The sequence below is a fragment of the Vicia villosa genome, unplaced genomic scaffold, assembly GCF_029867415.1.
Source record: "Vicia villosa cultivar HV-30 ecotype Madison, WI unplaced genomic scaffold, Vvil1.0 ctg.002373F_1_1, whole genome shotgun sequence".
Taxonomy (NCBI): domain Eukaryota; kingdom Viridiplantae; phylum Streptophyta; class Magnoliopsida; order Fabales; family Fabaceae; genus Vicia; species Vicia villosa.
The window spans coordinates 350045-369259 of NW_026705912.1; positions in this window are offsets into that span (position 1 = coordinate 350045).

The following is a 19215-nucleotide window of genomic DNA, read 5'->3' on the forward strand; positions in this document are numbered from 1 at the left end:
AACAAATGGGAACTGTTTTTACTCCCATGATAAATAACACGAATCAAAGTTATGAAATATTGGCGGGACAAATGGCCAGAATTGCAGATTTCTTTGGAGCGCCCCCACAACCAAACCTTTCGACTACTCAAGGGTCGAATGTGAGAGGGGTCGAACCTATAGGACAAGGAGATCAAATTGAGCAAGAGATCCCTAGAATAGTACAAAGGCATCAAGATGCTGGCCAGGTTCTTAGGAACATCCAGCAAGATGTCAATATTGGACACAATAATATCTCTAATGTAGTTGAACAAATTTTAGTGCAGAATGGAATAAATGTAGGTTTGCATAGACCAAATTTCGTTTCCCCGTTGTCAGAATATGTAAGGCAAACAGAATTGCCTAGGGGGTGGAAAGTCCCAAAATTCACCAAATTTGCTGGTGAGACTGGCGAGTCGACGGTCGAACATATTGCTAGGTTCCAGACAGAGGCTGGAGAAATAGCAAACAATGAAAATCTAAAGATGAAGTATTTTCCAAGTTCTTTAACGAAAAATGCATTTACTTGGTTCACGACCTTATCTCCCCAATCTTTGTTCTCATGGAACCAATTAGAACGATTGTTTCATGAACAATTTTATATGGGACAGTCGAAAATCAGCTTGAAAGAATTAGCTGGAGTTAGACGAAAGGGTACAGAACCAGTCGATGACTATCTAAACCGTTTTAGGTTACTGAAAGCTAGATGTTTTACACAAATTCTTGAACATGAGTTAGTCGAAATGGCTGCAGGTGGGTTAGATTATTCCATAAGGAAGAAATTAGACACCCAACATTTGAGAGATATGGCACAACTGGCAGATAGAGTACGCCAGTTCGAAAGGCTAAAAGCTGAAAAAGCCAGAGCTAGTAAATATCATAAGAAAGAAAAAATAGCTTATGTTACTACAAGTGAGTTCGACTCTAATAGCGATAGTGAATACGAAGAGGGAGAGGTCAACGTGGCTGAATTAAAGCCAGGGCCACCATATATCTGTAAATTGCTTAAACCTTCAAAAGATAAAAATCTGGTTTAAAGTAAGGATGAAAAATTTTCTAGTAAAACGTATTCATTTGATATAAAAAAATGTGATGAAATATTTGATTTGTTGGTTTCTGATGGGCAAATCATAGTACCCCCGGGACTTAAAAATCCTCCTCTTGAACAAAAGAAAAAAAGAGGATTTTGTAAATTTCATAATTTCTTGGGTCATAAAACTTCTCAATGTGTCCTTTTCAGGGATTTAGTGCAAAAAGCTTTGAAAGAAGGATGGTTACAGTTTGGAGAAAAGCCAAAGTCATCAATGCATGTTGATACTGATCCTTTGCAAGTCGAAGAGGCTCACTATACTGAGCTTGCTGATGTGATGATGGTCGAGACTACTGAGGGTTTCGTTAGAAAGCAAAACGGCGCTACTGATGGCAAAGTTTTGAACATGGTTTATCCTGAACCAAAAGAAAGTCTTTTGAAATTCCTTGAGAGATGCCACAATAACAACTCTCAAGTTGGATTATGCCCAAGGTGTGATGCTGTTTTCAATGTCGATGCTGCAAACAAAGTGAGGTTCGACCCTCGTCGAGGCAAGAATCGTCAATTCATGTGTACAGGAGAAAACAGTGGTCGAAGGGCTGGAGAATACAGGAAGATGTTTGAAAAACCAAGGACTTTCCGTCCCAAGACGGATGTCCCTGGAGACAAATGGGTGAAACCCATTAACTTCATAGGTAAACGTCCAGAATGGCAGATTCAAGGCGATGGAACCAATGCTGAAGGTTCTTGGACTGATAGTGGATCTAAAAGAAAAGATTACATATCTCCAAACTACAAAGGAAAGAACCCCATGACTCGAACGCAGTGGAGACGTTACCAAAGAAGCCACAAGAATGGACAAGAAGGTTCGAAAATGGTGCAGGCAGGGTTTTCTCACTATCAGTCAAAACCTTTTCACAGGATGTTGACTGAAGAACAGGCTAAAATAGCAAATGAAAGATTAGCTGCTGGGATGATCCTAGGAAAGAAACTCATCAAATAACTAGTTGATGATGATGCTCCGGCTCTCAATACGGGGAAAGAGCCTGAATATTCTCCACTGTCGGACGAAGAGGTCGACGACAACTTTGACATAGAGTCAGATGAGTTGCTAATCGACTGTGGAATTGTCTCTGTACTTCCAGCAGAGTTCGACAGAGTATCTGAGGTATCTGAGAACGAAGATGATTTTCTCCCTGACGAGAATGTGGAAGAAACACCTGTCTGTTACTATGTAATGGGAAAAGGGGTGGTAGAAGAGCAAAAGGCTGTGTTTGAGAGGCCAGGTCGAGGAATGATGTATCATTTGAAGCCTTTATTCATAAGGGCGAAAGTGGATGGTGTTCCAATAAACAAAGTGTTTGTCGATGGTGGGGCTGCTGTAAACTTAATGCCTTATTCTTCACTTCAGAAAGTGGGAAAGTCTGATAAAGACTTAAGACCCCATAATATGGTACTGTCGAATTATGAGGGCAAGACAAGTGGAATACTTGGAGTAATTCAAGTAAAACTAGCTGTTGGTTCGTCTGTCAGGTCAACCGTCTTCATGGTGATTGCATCGCAAGCAAATTTTAAACTGCTGTTGGGTCGAGAATGGATCCATGGTATTGGGGCAGTTCCTTCCACCGTACATCAGCGTGTGGCCATTTGGAGGTCAGATGGTATAGTGGAGAATATTGAAGCTGACCAAAGTTATTACAAAACTGAAAGTGGTCGCAGACACTTCGACCAGCATTTGGCAAATGTAGCTCCTTGCTACAAAGCAGAAGATGTATATCCTTCTGATGAAAGTGTGTCTAAGTATCTGAACTTAGACCCAAATTATGGTTTCATTTGGAATAAAGAAGATCCTAATGAACCATTGAACCATGAAAGTCCTCCAGAGTAGAGGACAACAATCAAAGACGATGACCACTGAGTCAGAATACCTGGCTCGAATAACGGCTTATTTGGCCGAAAGCAAAGAAAAAGCGGCTTTAGAAGCCGAACTAGAGAAAAATATGACGATTGAAGCCATGATAGTAAAAAATGAAAACAATCAAGAAGTCGATCACCAAGTCGAACGACTTGACGGGATATACGATGACGAACCTTTAGGTTTCGAAATGGATCCATCAGGATCGGTAAAAAGGATGCAAGCTCAAGATCCTCTTGAGGAAATTGACTTAGGTGATGGAGTCATTAAAAGGCCTACTTATGTAAGTACAAGGCTTACAAGTGACCTAAAGACCAAGTTGATTCGACTTTTGAAAGAATACAAAGATTGTTTTGCATGGGATTACAATGAAATGCCTGGTTTAAGTCGACATGTGGTGGAACATCGACTACCACTAAACCCAGGGAAGAAACCTATCAAGCAGCTTCCTAGAAGATTTGTGCCAGAGGTTATGGAAAAAATCAAAATAGAAATTGAAAGATTGCTGAAAAGCAAGTTTATTCGAACTGCGAGGTATGTCGAATGGTTAGCTAATATAGTGCCTGTCATAAAGAAAAATGGTAGCCTTCGTGTATGCATAGATTTCAGAGATTTAAATAAGGCTACTCCTAAATATGAATATCCCATGCCAGTTGCTGAAATGTTAGTCGACTCTGCAGCCGGATTTGAATATCTCAGTTTATTGGATGGATATTCAGGTTATAACCAAATTTTTATAGCTGACGAAGATGTACCTAAGACGGCGTTTCGATGCCCAGGTGCTTTAGGAACTTATGAATGGGTGGTAATGCCTTTTGGTTTAAAAAATGCTGGAGCTACATACCAACGAGCCATGAATTCCATGTTTCATGATTTTATTGACAAGTTTATGCAGGTTTATATTGATGATATTGTAATAAAATCTAACTCTGAAAATGGTCAATTAGACCATCTTTGACAATCTTTTGAACGTATGAGGAAATATGGACTCAAAATGAACCCTTTAAAATGTGCTTTTGGTGTACATGCAGGGGATTTCCTAGGCTTCGTGGTTCACAAGAAAGGCATTGAGATAAACCAAAATAAGACGAAAGCAATCTTGGAGCTAAAGGCGCCAGAAACAAAGAAACAACTCCAGTCATTGTTGGGGAAGATTAATTTCTTGAGGAGATTCATCTCAAATCTAAGTGGCAAAACGAAGATATTTTCACCACTTGTGAAACTCAAGAACCAAGATCAATTCAAATGGGAACAAGAACATCAACAGGCATTCGACCAAATAAAAGCTTATTTAACTAAGCCTCCTATTTTGTTACCCCCCAATAGGACAAAAAGTATGAAGTTATACATAGCTGCATCAGGCTCGACAATTGGGAGTATGTTGGCCCAAGAAGATGATAATGGCGTCGAAAGAGCCATATATTATCTAAGTCGAACCCTAGTAGATGCTGAAACTAGGTATAATGATATTGAAAAATTATGCTTATGCTTGTATTTCTCATGTAACAAACTTAAGCAATATATAAAGCCTGTTGATGTGTATGTGTCTTCTCATTTTGATATTATTAAACATATGTTGTCTAAACAATTTTGCATAGCCGAATTGGTAAGTGGGCCTTAGCGCTAACTGAATTTTCCTTGACATATGTCCCTTTAAAAGCTATGAAAGGACAAGTTGTGGCTGATTTTATAGTCGACCATGGGTTAGTCGAATTGTCTGTAAATCAAGTCGAACAAACTAACTGGAAACTGTTTTTTGACGGTTCTAGTCACAAAAATGGATCAGGCATTGGAGTCTTGATTATTTCTCCCAAAGGACTTCCAACAAAGTTCCATTATAAAATGAAAGAAGTATGCTCTAACAATGAGGTCGAATATGAAGCCTTGATAACTGGTTTGAAGGCCCTAATAGATTTAGGGGCAAAACGAGTTGAGATTCGAGGTGATTCTGAGCTAATAATTCGACAAATCAAAAAAGAGTATAAATGCATCAAAGAAAATCTAATAATGTATTATGCAATTGTGATACGCTTATTAGAAAAATTCGAACATGTTGAGATCTTGCATGTACCAAGATCTAACAATTGCATTGCCAATGAATTGGCACAAATTGCTTCTGGGTATAGAGTTTCTAAAGACAAGTTAGAAGATATGGTCGAGATCAAGAATAAAGAAACCCATGAAGTATTAGACCAGTTAGGTCAATTGTCGACGTCAAAATTTGAGGGGGTAGATGATAATGTTGAAAGTAAAGTTGAAAGTAAAGATTTGTGTGCCTTGGAAATTTTTGCCATCGACAATATGACTGATGCTGATTGGAGAAACCCATTGGTCCAATACCTAAATAATCCAGTCGGAGGAACTGATCGAAAGATTAAATATAGAGCTCTAAACTATGTGATATTAGGAAATGATTTATACAAGAAAACAGCCGAGGGTGTATTGTTGAAATGCTTAAGTGAAGCTGAAGCATATTTGGCTGTGTCAGAAGTTCATAGTGGTGTTTGTGGAGCTCATCAATCAGGCCATAAGATGAAGTGGTTGTTGTTTAGACAAGGTTTATATTGGCCAACAATGTTAAAAGATTGTATTGAATATGCAAGAGGATGCCAAGAGTGCCAGAAATTTTCAGGCATTCAACATGTTCCAGCCAGCGGATTGCATGCCATTGTCAAACCTTGGCCTTTTAGAGGATGGGCTTTGGATTTAATAGGAGAAATCAAACCTGCATCTTCTAAGCAACAAAGATTCATTTTAGTAGGAATAGATTATTTTACTAAATGGATAGAGGCAATCCCACTAATTAATGCTGATCAAGAAGCAGTGATTAGTTTCATACAAAAACACATTATCTACAGATATGGGATTCCAGAAACTATTACTACTGATCAAGGATCAGTTTTTGTTGGTCGAAAGATGCAAGCTTTTGCAGCAGAGACAGGATTTAAATTGCTAACATCCACTCCGTATTATGCTCAGGCTAATGGTCAAGTTGAGGCTGCTAATAAAGTTATTATAAATTTGATAAAGAAGCATGTGGGGAAAAAGCCAAGAAATTGGCATCAAACGCTCGACCAAATCCTTTGGGCTTGTCGGACGTCACCAAAGGAAGCAATAAATACTACCCCATTTCGTTTGACTTTTGGGCATGATGCTGTATTGCCTGCAGAAATTCATCTACAGTCGACAAGAATTCAACGACAAAATAGTCTCTCGTCTGACGAATACTGGAATATGATGTTAGATGAATTAGTAGAATTAGACGAAGAAAGGCTAATAGCGTTGGATAGGTTAATAAGACAAAAAGAAAAAGTGGCGAAGGCTTACAACAAGAAAGTCAAAGAGAAGACATTCATGGTAGGTATTTATGTATGGAAAGTTATTCTGCCTATGGATCAAAGGAATAAGTTATTGGGTAAATGGTCCCCAAGTTGGGAAGGACCGTTTAAAATTTTGCAAGTGTTTTTAAACAATGCATATGAAATTGAAGAACTAAATTCAGATGTTCGAATCTTGAGGGTGAATGGTAAATATTTGAAAAAATATAAACCTATACTTCAAGAAATTCACATAAGAGAATAAAAAAACTAAGAGATTATATTAAAATGGCCAAAACTTGGCCAGTCATTACAAAAAGTTCATTCATAAAATGCGCAGTCATTACAAAAAAAAAAACCCAAAGCCACTAAAATATCCAATATTAGTTAATTCTTCGGTCGATGTTTTCCAAGGATAATAGAGGCAGACTTTCGGCTTCGAACATATCCATACGTCCAGTCTTGCGCATTTTCCTCACCACACCTTGCTTGAGAAACAGGTAGGATAAAAATCTTCCATAAGGAAGATGAGTCACCATTCCTTGACGAGAGGCAGTCAAAGAGACAACCTCCACAAGTTGCTTAAAAATCAATAGAGGAAAGTTGATTTCCTTCCCCTGAAGGGCACAGGAAATGAATTCCAAGTCTTCCACCATGATGCTATTTTCATCATGGTTGCGTGGACGAAAGTTGCCCACCAAATGTTGGTGCCAAATTTTGATTACTTTGGCACAAAAGGGATCATTGTCCATGAGGTCCCTTAACATATTAGAAGTGTTCATGTCGAAAATATTGTCATCAAAAGTTTCACCGATATTGCTGCATTTCAACAAATCAGAGATTGTTGAGAGAGTGATGATGACATGAGCCCCTCGAATGTTAGAGGTTATAGTAGTCCTCCCTTCTGGATCTATGCGCAAAGATGCAAATCTCCAGAATTCAATCAGCATGCAGGGATAGATGTTACCATCTAAAATTTCAGGATAAAATTCAAGTCCCTGACTAGCATAAAGAGCACGAACATTGATGTGGTTCGCATCAAACTCTTCTTCAGAAAGTTTAAATTCTTTCTTGATGCAGGATCTTATGTTGGCATTTGTTAAAGGTTGTGCCATGGTGTGAAGACAAAGATTGAAGGATGAAAATGTTTAAGATGTTGTGCGTAGGGAAATGCAAAAGGAAATGGAAGGAATGAGGCTATATATAGAGAGAATATGTAGTTACTTCAGCAAGACAAACGTGGGAAAGGAAGTTAGAAAATCAAAAGTCGTATTAAATATCTTGGAAACTGACACAAGCAAGCTGGGAGCAGTTATAGCCCACTAACCTAGTGTTTAGGTAATAATTAGTGCCTGGGAAAACGAAATGTAATCATGGCGTAATGGGAATTAACAAAAGTCGAAACCCAAGAAAGAACTGAAACGCCATCTTTTCTTTTTCCTAAAGTCAGTCGAAAGAAGTCGCTTGGGGGGCAATTTGTTACCCTAGGATTTCGACTTACCAATAAATGGGCAACTGGGGCTCAAAATTGGTAATTGGGCCTCAATTTGGTAAAAAGGTCCTAAATTGGTAATTGGGCCTCAATTAAATAATTACATTGCCATTTGGGTCGAAGCGGTTCGACTAAGTAATGCTTAGTAGTCGAAGCTGTTCGACTAGAAAGATTATCAGAGGCTTCAGCGTTCGACCAAAAGTATGCGAAGACTTAAGAATTTTGCTGCAGAAACTGAAGTGGAAGTCGAGAGGTATTAGAAGTTAAGAAGCGGTTTCAAGCAGTTTTCTGGCAGTTCTTACAGGACGCGTGGAGGTCTCACAATTGAAGATCTTGCATGTCGAAGACACGTGTTGACTGATAACCAGTCGACCGTTAGTAGTAGTTATTTTATTTTTTCTATTTAAGCAAGTTTCATAGGAATAGTTAGGGGTCCGCATTTTCTACATAAACACAAGTAAACTCAAATCTCTGTGCAAAAATGAGTAACGAGTGCAACTTTGGAATGTACGTTGTAGCAACCTGCCTAAAAATTATGATTTAGAGTCGCCACCTATTCTGAAGGGCGACTCTAAATCAGGGTCAACACATATATATAAAATATGATACAAGAATGATGCAAGAGTCGCCACCTATTCTTTCTTTTTTTTTTTGAATAAAATATGATGCAAGAATGCACCCTCAACCCTTTCCTAAAGGTTAACATTGCAAGGATAAGGGTTATGGCAAAACATAAAGAAAGGTAACAAACAGTTAATAGGGTTAAAGACATGATTAAGATTTGGAGGAAGGGGACTCGCCTTGTTACCAAGTGCCTACGTATCTCCTTAGGGAGAATCAGAGTCAACGTAGTTCGGGGAAGGGTTGTACGCCCTTAGAATTTGAATTGAAGGTGTTTGAAATTGTTTGTGCTTTGAAAAGCATCTTTGAATTGTCTAATTGATGAGGATAAAAATCCATGGTTTAGTATTGTGGTTTTGAAAGGTTTGAAAAATGTTTTGAGGTTTGGGCGTACAACCCTGATTTTAGTATGCACTATTAACCGCGATAATCGATTGATTCAATTACCATAGTCAACAGATTAGTAGTTGTATCGTTATCAATTTTAATCAATTGGTTTGATTATCACTAATAACAAATTAGGATATCTTTTAATAATTTTTAATAATTAATTTGTATCGTTACCCCTCGTAATCGATTGATTCGATAAAAAAAGAATAACGAATTGGAATAAAAAGATAGAAAGATTAATCATCGCGACTAATAAGATAGTCGAAACCATTTAATCAAATAGAAATTAATTATATTTTAATTAAATAACATTTTAATTAAAATTCATTATTGCCCATAGCGATTAATTAATTTAATCGGAACGAACAACAAATTGGAATTTTTAATATAAATATCATATAATAATTTTATTTATAAAAAATAATTATTATATAATTAATTATATTAAAAAAGATTTAATTAAAACAAAATAGATAAAAATTATTTAAGTTAATTAGGATTAGGATTTGATAAGGTTGGTTTGAGGGTTCATGATATAGACATTAAACCAGGGGCGTGTGATCTAGATGGATGGAGGTTGAATGGTTCAGATTTTGAAGGGTACATGGTAGGTGTGCAGGCCAAGGTGCATAGGATCAAGGTTGTATATTTTATGAAAAAAAGGTAGAAAGGGCCAGGGATCGAACCCTGGACCCTTGAGTGACTAACAAACGCGCTAGCCAACCCAGCTGCGTTATTGACGTGTTAACTGGACACCTTGCATCAAACAAATAATAAAACCAGCAGGCATAATGCATCGCGCGCGAGATTTAAAGTTAACCAACCAGGCGTTGACACGCCATCATCTTCCACCCCAGACCTGTAAGAAACCTGCAAATATAGCTACGATTCTACCACGAAACCGTTCGTAGCAAGACCCCCTGAGAAAATAGCTATTAGCTCATGCTTGTCCATAAACTCTTCGCGACCTGTCCAAATTTCTTGTCTACCTCATACGAATCCAACCCAGCCCTCGTTTTATCCTAATTCTACCCCTAACGAAAACCCCTAATTTGCAAACCCTAGAGCTTGACTCGGCCTCCCATGGCCGATCCCATCATAATGCACAGAAACCAAGTTAACACACCATGAACGTTCCAGACAATTAGACAAAGCCAAATATGTGATCAAAACATCATAATTATGCGTGTATCATGCAAACCGATTCAAAGTTCAAGGTAACTTACTTTGGCTTATGGGAGAGTATTCTGGGGGTGCTGATGACGCGTGAGTATCCCAATAGCTTCAGAATACTCCAAGGAACGTGTAACAAACCTTAGAAACCTTTAATTCTTCCTTAATCTCCAAAACCGAATTGGAGTTTTTTGGTGATTTTTTGTGTTCTTGATGATGGTTTTCTCTGCAGAAATTCGTCCCCTAATCTGGTCCCTTGTGTTTGATACTTATACTGGAATGAATTAGGTTAAAAAAGAGAGCCCAAGGATTATTGAATCAATTTTTGCCATATTTGAGAAATTTGATTTCTTTCTTGAATGGCAAGCTACTATTTTCGATCAATATTGTATCAAATCTTTCCAATCCATGTATGCACGAAATTAAATATATTTTAGACATTAATTGTGATTGGAAATACTTAAAAATCTATTTTCCATCAAAATATTTGATTTTTATTTTAATTAAATCATTAAAATGAAAAAAAATCATATTAAATCGAATATAATGTTAAATTTCGTGGAAAATAATTTTGGGCATGCTAATGTCTTGTGGACCAAGTTTGTATCATAAAACCATAGGCCCATTTGCAAAACTTCTCAATTTGAACCTTCTTTCTTCACATTTGGTCCTCAAAAATCACCCAACTTTGATCAAGCATATCTCACTCAATTTTTAAGCTATGAGGGAGTTCTAATACTTTTTGGAAACCTCAAAGTGTCCTCTATAAGCCACTTTGGAACATATTTTTCATTTGGAGCTTTTATCTTGATCATATCCTCTTTGACAAAAAATTGCTTTTGAAGGATGCTTGAAAATGACCTGTAATCTTTTGCACCATGCCTCTCAAATGAAGCATTTCTAGCCCTGGCTTGTGAGAGACAAAGTTGTAGAGAATCCAATTTCCTTCAAAATAGGCTTTGATTTGGAAATTTTTGATGTTCCATGTTGTGGACCTCCGTTTTTCGGGCCATACCTCTGAGCGGGAGAGATACGTGAACTGACTCTTTTTTATCGCTTATGCTTTCGCATTTTTGAAAATTCACAGAGTCGCCACCGACCTTTTATTTTATCCAATTAAGGAAAGGTTTATAAAAGAAACAGAAAAAAGACCTTTAAGAAATTATGGGTAAGGGGGTAGGTTATACAAAGGGAAGGTGTTAGCACCCTTTGTATCCATGGTTATCCATGGGCTCTTAAGTTTGCTTAGCTCACTTGTTTTTCGATCACTTTTCAATTGCTTTAGAATGCTCATATGTGGTTTCAAATACCTTTATAAATTGAATTTGTAATGATCCTTGTGCGGATGTATACAAAATGTTTGTTTATCTTTCGAAAGATGTTTTGAAAAGAACGTTAACTTTGTAATGATCCGTGTTTGGATGTATACAAAATATTGTCTTTTTGGAAAGTTTTGTTTTGAAAAACAACAGTGTATGAGAATTTTGTTTGTTTTGATTTGAGCAAGCAAACTAGGAGGTCTACCCTGAGTTGTAAGGTCTTTATCCTATTTCCTTTAAAAATCTATCCTTTCACCGGATACAAACAAAAGGTTCGATTTTGTACTCGAAACAGTAGAATTTTGACTTTGATTTTGAAAAGAATGAGAAGGGATTACCTTAAGAGGTGCAAGTGTGATTGTGATTGGATTCAGATATTTTATCTTTGAAGTTAGTGATCTAACGGTTCAATTTTATCTTTGACATACACGCAGTTTATATTTGCTGGAAATTAAAATGCGGAAATGTAAAGTGCGGAAAGTAAATCTACGTTATTACATCGATTGTGCAGGAAATGTAAACTAAGCTTATTTACATGATTTTGACAACCTATACATTTATCTAGGAATTTAAATTGCAATAAGATAAATAGAGAAATGCATGTTTTTGGTTTTTTTTGATGATTGATTTTAATTTAAAATTAATGCATAATTAATTAAATTAATATGAGAAAAAGAAAATAAATTTAAACCTAGAAATTAAGCTTAAAAATATGTTCAAATGTGCTTGTTAATTAATTTTAAAACAAAACTAATTTTTTTTGGAATTTTTGAAATTGATTTGAAGTTTATTAAGTTAATTAAGACATAATTATGCAAATAATTATACAAATAATTAAAACTTAAAGAGAAAATTATCCTAAATATGTACAAAATTAGTTTATAATATATAAACAATATTTAATATAAAGAACAATTTTTTTTATGATTTTTTTTGATTGGTTGAAAATAATTAAAAGCAAATATATAAATATATACTAATTAATTATGCAAAATATTGGAATTATGAAGAAAAATAAAATATTTTTATTTCAGAAAATAATATATTATTTTAGAAGCTTAAAAATATTTTTTGTGTATTTTTTGGATTTTTTTAACTATTTTTAATTAATTTTGCAAAGAAATTAAAATAGAAATAAAAATAAAAGGATACTAATCAGATGTGGTTGATTATGAGGGAGTATGATGTTCATGCATGATCTGGCGCGTTGGATTGGATGGAAAGTGGATCAGAAGGCTCAGATTTTGAGGCGCATGGCAATCAGTATACCTGCAAAACACTTGATTAGAGGAAAATTTAAAAGAATGCGCGCGCTGGCTGGCCAATGGGGTGAGGACACGCATCATCTTCAACTTCCAGACACCACTTTTAACAGCGCTTTCTGGCTAGAAGCGCTGTAATAGATTAAACTCATCCCTGCAAAATAGCGAATAGGTGTAAACAAGCATAGAAATCAGGCGCGATAGGACCATTAAATTCGTCTTGTTCCACTGAATGTAACCATGCCCTTAATTTGGTTTAATTTTGGCTCTAATGAAGAACCCTAAATTTGAGCTTAGAAACCCTAAAATGGTGGTTTTGTGCAAACGGTCATTAAAACTTAATTAAAGCTCCAGAAACGACCAGAGCACCAATCTAAACACAAATATATATCTACATCTTGTTAAATGTGCGTGTATGATCAGATATGAGTTGGTTTTTGTTTGAGCAAATCGTGACCTGTGTAGCTCGATTCAATGAGGTTTAAGACTTGCAATTGATTGGAATAGTTTCAGTGAAGCTCAGAGATGATGTTTGAATGTTTAGTTTGTATTGAAATTGGCTGAAACTTAAAATTCGAATTTCAAGTTTCTTTGAATATTACAAGTTGTTACAAGAGTGATATATGCTTATGAATGCTTCTGAATTTGTCCTCTTTTGATTGTGAAGTGTTATAGCCTTTATATAGACTATGTTGTGCTTAGAATTGAAGCTAAGAAGTATCTTGTTGCCTTTGTTGAATTCTTGATTTTTTTATATTAAAACCTTTGAATTGTTGACCAAGTCTTGCTTCCCTTCAATGCTCTTGCCTTGTACCTCAATCCTCTGCAGAAAATTGAAGATTTTTGGATGACTCATGCTTAGATTGTAAGCTATCCATTATCCATTCATTTTTCCTTTTAATTTAATCTTAAAATAAGATAAAATTAAGCCAAAAATGGATAAAAATGGTATGGGCTTAGTCTTGGTCGTGGGAGGCCCATAATATTATGGAAATGATGTTTGAACCATGAAAACTTGGCCCCATTTGGAAAAAATACATTTTTGAGCAATGTTGGTTTCATGCATTTTCCCAAAATTTAGCCAACTTCAACAAGGTGTAAATCCCTCAATTTTTGTCATATGAAGGAGTTCTTGCACTTTTTGGAAACCTCAAAGAGTCCTCTAACCAATGTCTTTGGTCTCATGTCAAAATGATTTTTGATGCTCCTTGTGTGTCCTTTTGAAAAAAGTGTCTTTTTGTTGACTTTGAAAATGACCTGTAATGTCTTTGGTCATATTTTTCAAATGGTGAATGCAATGACCATGGGATCAATTGCATTTGAAATATAATTGAATTTCCTTCAAAATGAGCTTTGGTTTGAATTTTTTGGATGAAGGATGAGAGAGTTATGACCAGTCAAAGTTGAGTTGACTTTTCAGGCAAAAACCCTAATTTTGAATCTTAGGGTTTTGTTGATTTTTGATCTTTCCTTGATGAATTAAGATCATCCAATGATCAAATGATGAATCCTTTGACAAAATATGGACTTTGACAAAAAAATTCATTTTTGACTGTCTGTTGACTTTTTGGTCAAACGGGTCGTCTGTTGACTGTTTGAGCTGCTGACGGTGCGTCTGAGTGAATTGAAGTTTGAAAATTTGTATGATGGTACTTTGAGATATATGGATGTGCATGAAATCCATTTGAGGTCTCAAAAACTTGTTTCTCCTGTAAAAACAAGAAAACCCTAGTCAGAGACTGTTTGTGTAGGAGACAGTTAAGCGTACCTGATTTTTGTGCAGTGTTGAGTCTCTGCTAATCGCGTGATATTCAGAAGACTTCTAGAACAAAAATCTTGGAATTTTGAATTGTAAAAGATTGATTTGATTGATGGTACAAAACACTGAGAATTGTACTGCCAGCAGTTTGGCTGTCAATTGACTGTTCAGGTATTGACGTAGCAGTTAGAGTGAAAAATCAACAGTCAAAGTTAATTTTCTTTTTTTTTTGTTGTTTTTGTTTTTTTTGTTTTATGTGAAAAATGAAAGTTTATTTACATGACTTGTTAAAAAAACACAGACATAATAAATAACTAATATTTACTGTATGCGGGCAAAATTACCGATAATAACCCTGAAAATCATTTAATGCACAGAAAAATGAATATTTGACTGGCAGAAAACACACAAAATATTATCTGAGTAATTAAGAAATATTATGACAAATAGTACAACATTTAATACTGACAGTACAAATATTACATACTATATTGAACAGTACGAATAAACGGTACATTTAAGAAATAAGAAATACGGCAAATTTTAAGAATGACGATTGATAACCCATGCTACAAATAGTAACATGTAGATGATTGGGAGCATAAGCATCCCAGGTCCACAGTGTTCCGGGCTATGTAGACAGAAGAAAGACATGATCACCGTAGCAATGGTGATGACCATAAGAAAACACGTTTCCCACCGCTTTGCCATTTTGTCAGGGAAGAAGAAAGGATGGATTATGAAGTAGAAATTTGAGAGATGAATTAGAATTTGATGTGAGATTTTTATGAAAAAATGAGAGGTATTTATAGAGTGGAAAGAAGGATAGAGACGTTGGGGAATGATGTGATTCCGTACAAAAGGAAAATTTGAGTGGAAATAAGATTTGAAAGAAAGTGTATGATAGTGTTGGGAAAAAGAGAGATGTAGAGAATAAAGTTAGGATTTAATTTTTGAAAAAAGAGATTTGAAAAGATTTTTGAAAATAATGGAATATAGTACAAAAATTAGTGGGAAACAAAAGATAATAATAATCTACTTGTTACCAGTACAGTCTGAGTTTCCTGATTCTGCGCCTGCAAAAAGATTTAACTCTGTACCAATTGTGTCAGTACTATTTATCTGTAAATAAATAAATAGCATGTGTGAAGTAATAAACAGTATTTGGCGTTTGCGTAAGAATAAATTCAACTGCAAGCCAAATTACTGTATAAGAAAAATTCTAAAAACTAAGTATTTCATATGTCAGGATATTTGTTGAAATAAAAATCCATGATTATATGAGACTCTTAATTTTCAGATTGGAGTTTTCTTGAAAAAAGATGCGGGCAAATTTTGGGGTATAACAGTTGCCCCTATTCAATCTTCTTAAACCTGAAGAGGTTGTCTGAAATCTGAAGGTAGAAGATGATTGAATATTTAGATGCCCTGAAAATTTGCACTTACCTTGATCAGAAGAGATGTTGGAAGTTGCATTTGAATGTCGTCTGCGAAATGTTGTTGGCAGATTGAAACATTACCTGAGATGGGCTTTCAGATGCCACCTGGTAAATGGGTTGAGGGTTTGTTCATCAGAATGAATCCATTGATTATATCTTGATGAAGGATTTGAAAGTCTTTGTGTTGACTGTTTCGGAACCGTCCAAGGTTACCGCTTTAAGTCTAGGAGGATGATTGCTACGGAACTTGTCCAAAGTTTTTCCTGCTTTAGATTTTGAAAGTTGATCATTGTGGAACCGTTTGAGGTATCAGCTTTAGATCTTTGATATTAGATCATTCTTGAACCGTCTGAGGTATCGACTTTAGATCTTCAATGTTAGATCGTTCTGGAACCGTCTGAGGTATCAACTTTAGATCTGCAATGTTAGATCGTTCTAGAATCGTCTGAGGTATCAACTTTAGATCTGCGATGTTAGATCGTTCTGGAACCGTCTGAGGTATCAACTTTTAGATCTGCGATGTTAGATCGTTCTGGTACCGTCTGAGGTATCAACTTTTAGATCTGCGATGCTAGATCGTTCTGGAACCGTCTGAGGTATCAACTTTAGATCTGCAATGTTAGATCGTTCTGGAACCGTCTGAGGTATCGACTTAGATCTGTGATGCTTGTTTTTGAGTTGATAAGTGATCAGAATGAATCTTCGGCTTGATTATATCTGAAAGAATCGTTCATGGAACTCAGGTGAATACTGCATGTGATTGAGAATATCTTTGTTGAAGATATCTGTCTACCTGAAAAAATCAAGTTAGCGATATGCAATGTTTATGATGCATGTAATGTGAGCTAAAGGAGAAATAGGCATGTTATGTTGTGTATGAATATGCGTATGAATATGCGCATGATGCATGATGTATGATGTATGATGTATGATGTATGATGTATGATGTATGATGTATGATGTATGAATATGAATATGAATGTGCGATGTATGAATATGAATATGTGATGTATGAATATGATGTCAAGCTTCTATTTGGGAAAATAAATTTCCGTCAGTCATCTGGATATGACTATATTGTGATTGTTGATGATCTTTTGTCTTGTTTGAGTACCCTCGGCTGGGGAAATTCGTTGAGAACTGTAGCGGTAAAAATGTGACTCGACGCGTTTTCACGCATTCGAAGTACAACAGAGTCGCCACCGAACTTTATTTATTCCAAGAAGGAAAGGGAAAATATCGATAAAACCCACAGATAAAAATGAAAAGGATAAGATGGTCGTTTGTAACCAAATTAGGGTTCGGGAGTCGGTTAAGCAAGGGGAAGGTATTAGCACCCCTCACCTCCATCGTACTCGATGGGACCCATTTAGTTAGTTTCGTGTTCGAGTGTTAGCGTAATGTTTGTGTTCTTTAGCTTATTAATCGAGAAAATATGAAAGAAAAGTTTTTTAGGGTTTTTATTATTATGAGGAAAAAAGAAAAGATTTTTTATTATTATGCTCGCCAAGACGTTTGTATCTTGTGCCTACGTATTCCCTAGTGCAATGGGAAAGTCAGAGCAATCGTAGTTCGGACTAGGAACCACGAAAAGTTTGTTGGTTGATTTTAGCGAGAGGTACTCAATCGCTTTCAAATGGAAATACTACGCGCACATGGATATGATATCACTACAAGAATGGATGACTAAATCAAGATAAGACATGATTTTGGCCATCATCGCATTCGAGTGGAAGATGTTCGATCTTCACATGTGGAAGTATGTTCGTATTGAAAATTTAATAAGTGTCTCGTTTATGAAAAGAGTTTTAAAAGCCATAAGGCAAAAAGGTTGAATGAAATTGAAGTTGCGTTTTAAACGGACATTTAGCAAAGGATTGAGCATAGGTGTTCACCTAGTGCGTCTCTACCCAAGGTATTGAACAGGAGCGAGCCCCATTTTCACTTGTTGTCCAAGTTAATTAATTTGTTTTGGTTCAAAAGATCAGGGTATTCAAGAGGTGTTCACCCCTTGTCACAGGATCTTTCGGTTTGATTAAGTGTTTTAGATTCAAAAGATCAAGGTATTCAAGAGGTGTACACCCCTTGTCACTCAATCTCTTGGTTTGATTGATGTATTTTGATTCAAAGGATCAAGGTATTCAAGAGGTGTGCACTTCTTGTCACAGGATCACTTTGATTAATTAAAGAGTTTTGGTTCAAGAAAATCAAGGTATTCAAGAGGTGTGCACTTCTTGTCACTTGATTTCTTTGATTTGATTAAGAAAGTTTTTTATTGTTTGATTCAAAGGATCGAAGGTATTCAAGAGGTGTGCACTTCTTGTCACTTGATCACTTTGATTTTATTAATGTGTTTTAGTTTCAAAAGATCAGGGTATTCAAGAGGTGTTCACCCCTTGTCACAAGATCTTTCGATTTAATTAATGTATTTTAGTTCAAAAGATCAAGGTATTCAAGAGGTGTGCACTTCTTGTCACTTGATCATTTTGATTAAGAAAAGTTTTAAGAAAAAGTTTTGATCCAAAAGAATCGAGGTATTCAAGAGGTGTACACTTCTTGTCACTCGATCTTTCGGTATGGTTTAAAGAAAGGAATTTTGTAAAGGAGAAAACTCGACTTTGGATCGAGAAGTTTATTTGTATCGACTTGGCATTGGATCAAGGATTATTGATTTTTAAATGAGATGAATATAATATTTTTTGTTATTTTAAATAATAAAAGAAGAAATAAAAGTCTGATTAAAACACATCTTTTTTTTTTGTATTTTTAATAAGAAAATAAAAATCTAAATTTGAAAACACATCTTTTTGTATTTATATACTATATTTATAAACAAATAATAATAAAAGGGTAAAAAATGACAAGTAAATAAAATAAAATGGGCTAAAAGAAGTAAAAGACGGGAGGTGTGAGCAAAAGGGGGGACTGCAAAACTAAAGAAATCGCTGGGCTCTAACAATCAGCCCAACATCCATCAACAATGGCCAAGGGGAGGGTTTATTGTTAGTAAATGGGTGCTAAACATAAAAACGAGATGGGCTTCGTTACTTAAGCCCAAGACACAATTTAAAACATGAAACCCTAATATTCTAAAGGGTGTTCCGCCCCCAATTTCAAGCAAAAGGAATGTCCCCACACTCTCTGTTTCTCTCTTGCTATCGATTCTGCTCTGCAGACATGAATGAAAAAGGAACAGCAAAAATCACGCTTCTCCAGGCTCTCTCTCATTCTCTCGCGTGAACAAACAAACAACAACAACACATAAATTCAAGCATATTCATTCAAAGATCAATCAACAATGCTTAAAACATCAGCGATTCAACAGTGAACCCAATAAAGTGTAAACGACGCTCGTAACCATAGTGTGAAAACAAAGATGTTACCGACGGAGATGTTCCTCCGGTGATGATCCCGAATGAGGAGATAAGTGTTCAGTTTGCGATGGAATTTGTGATGAAGTTTGTTGTTCGTGTCGGCACA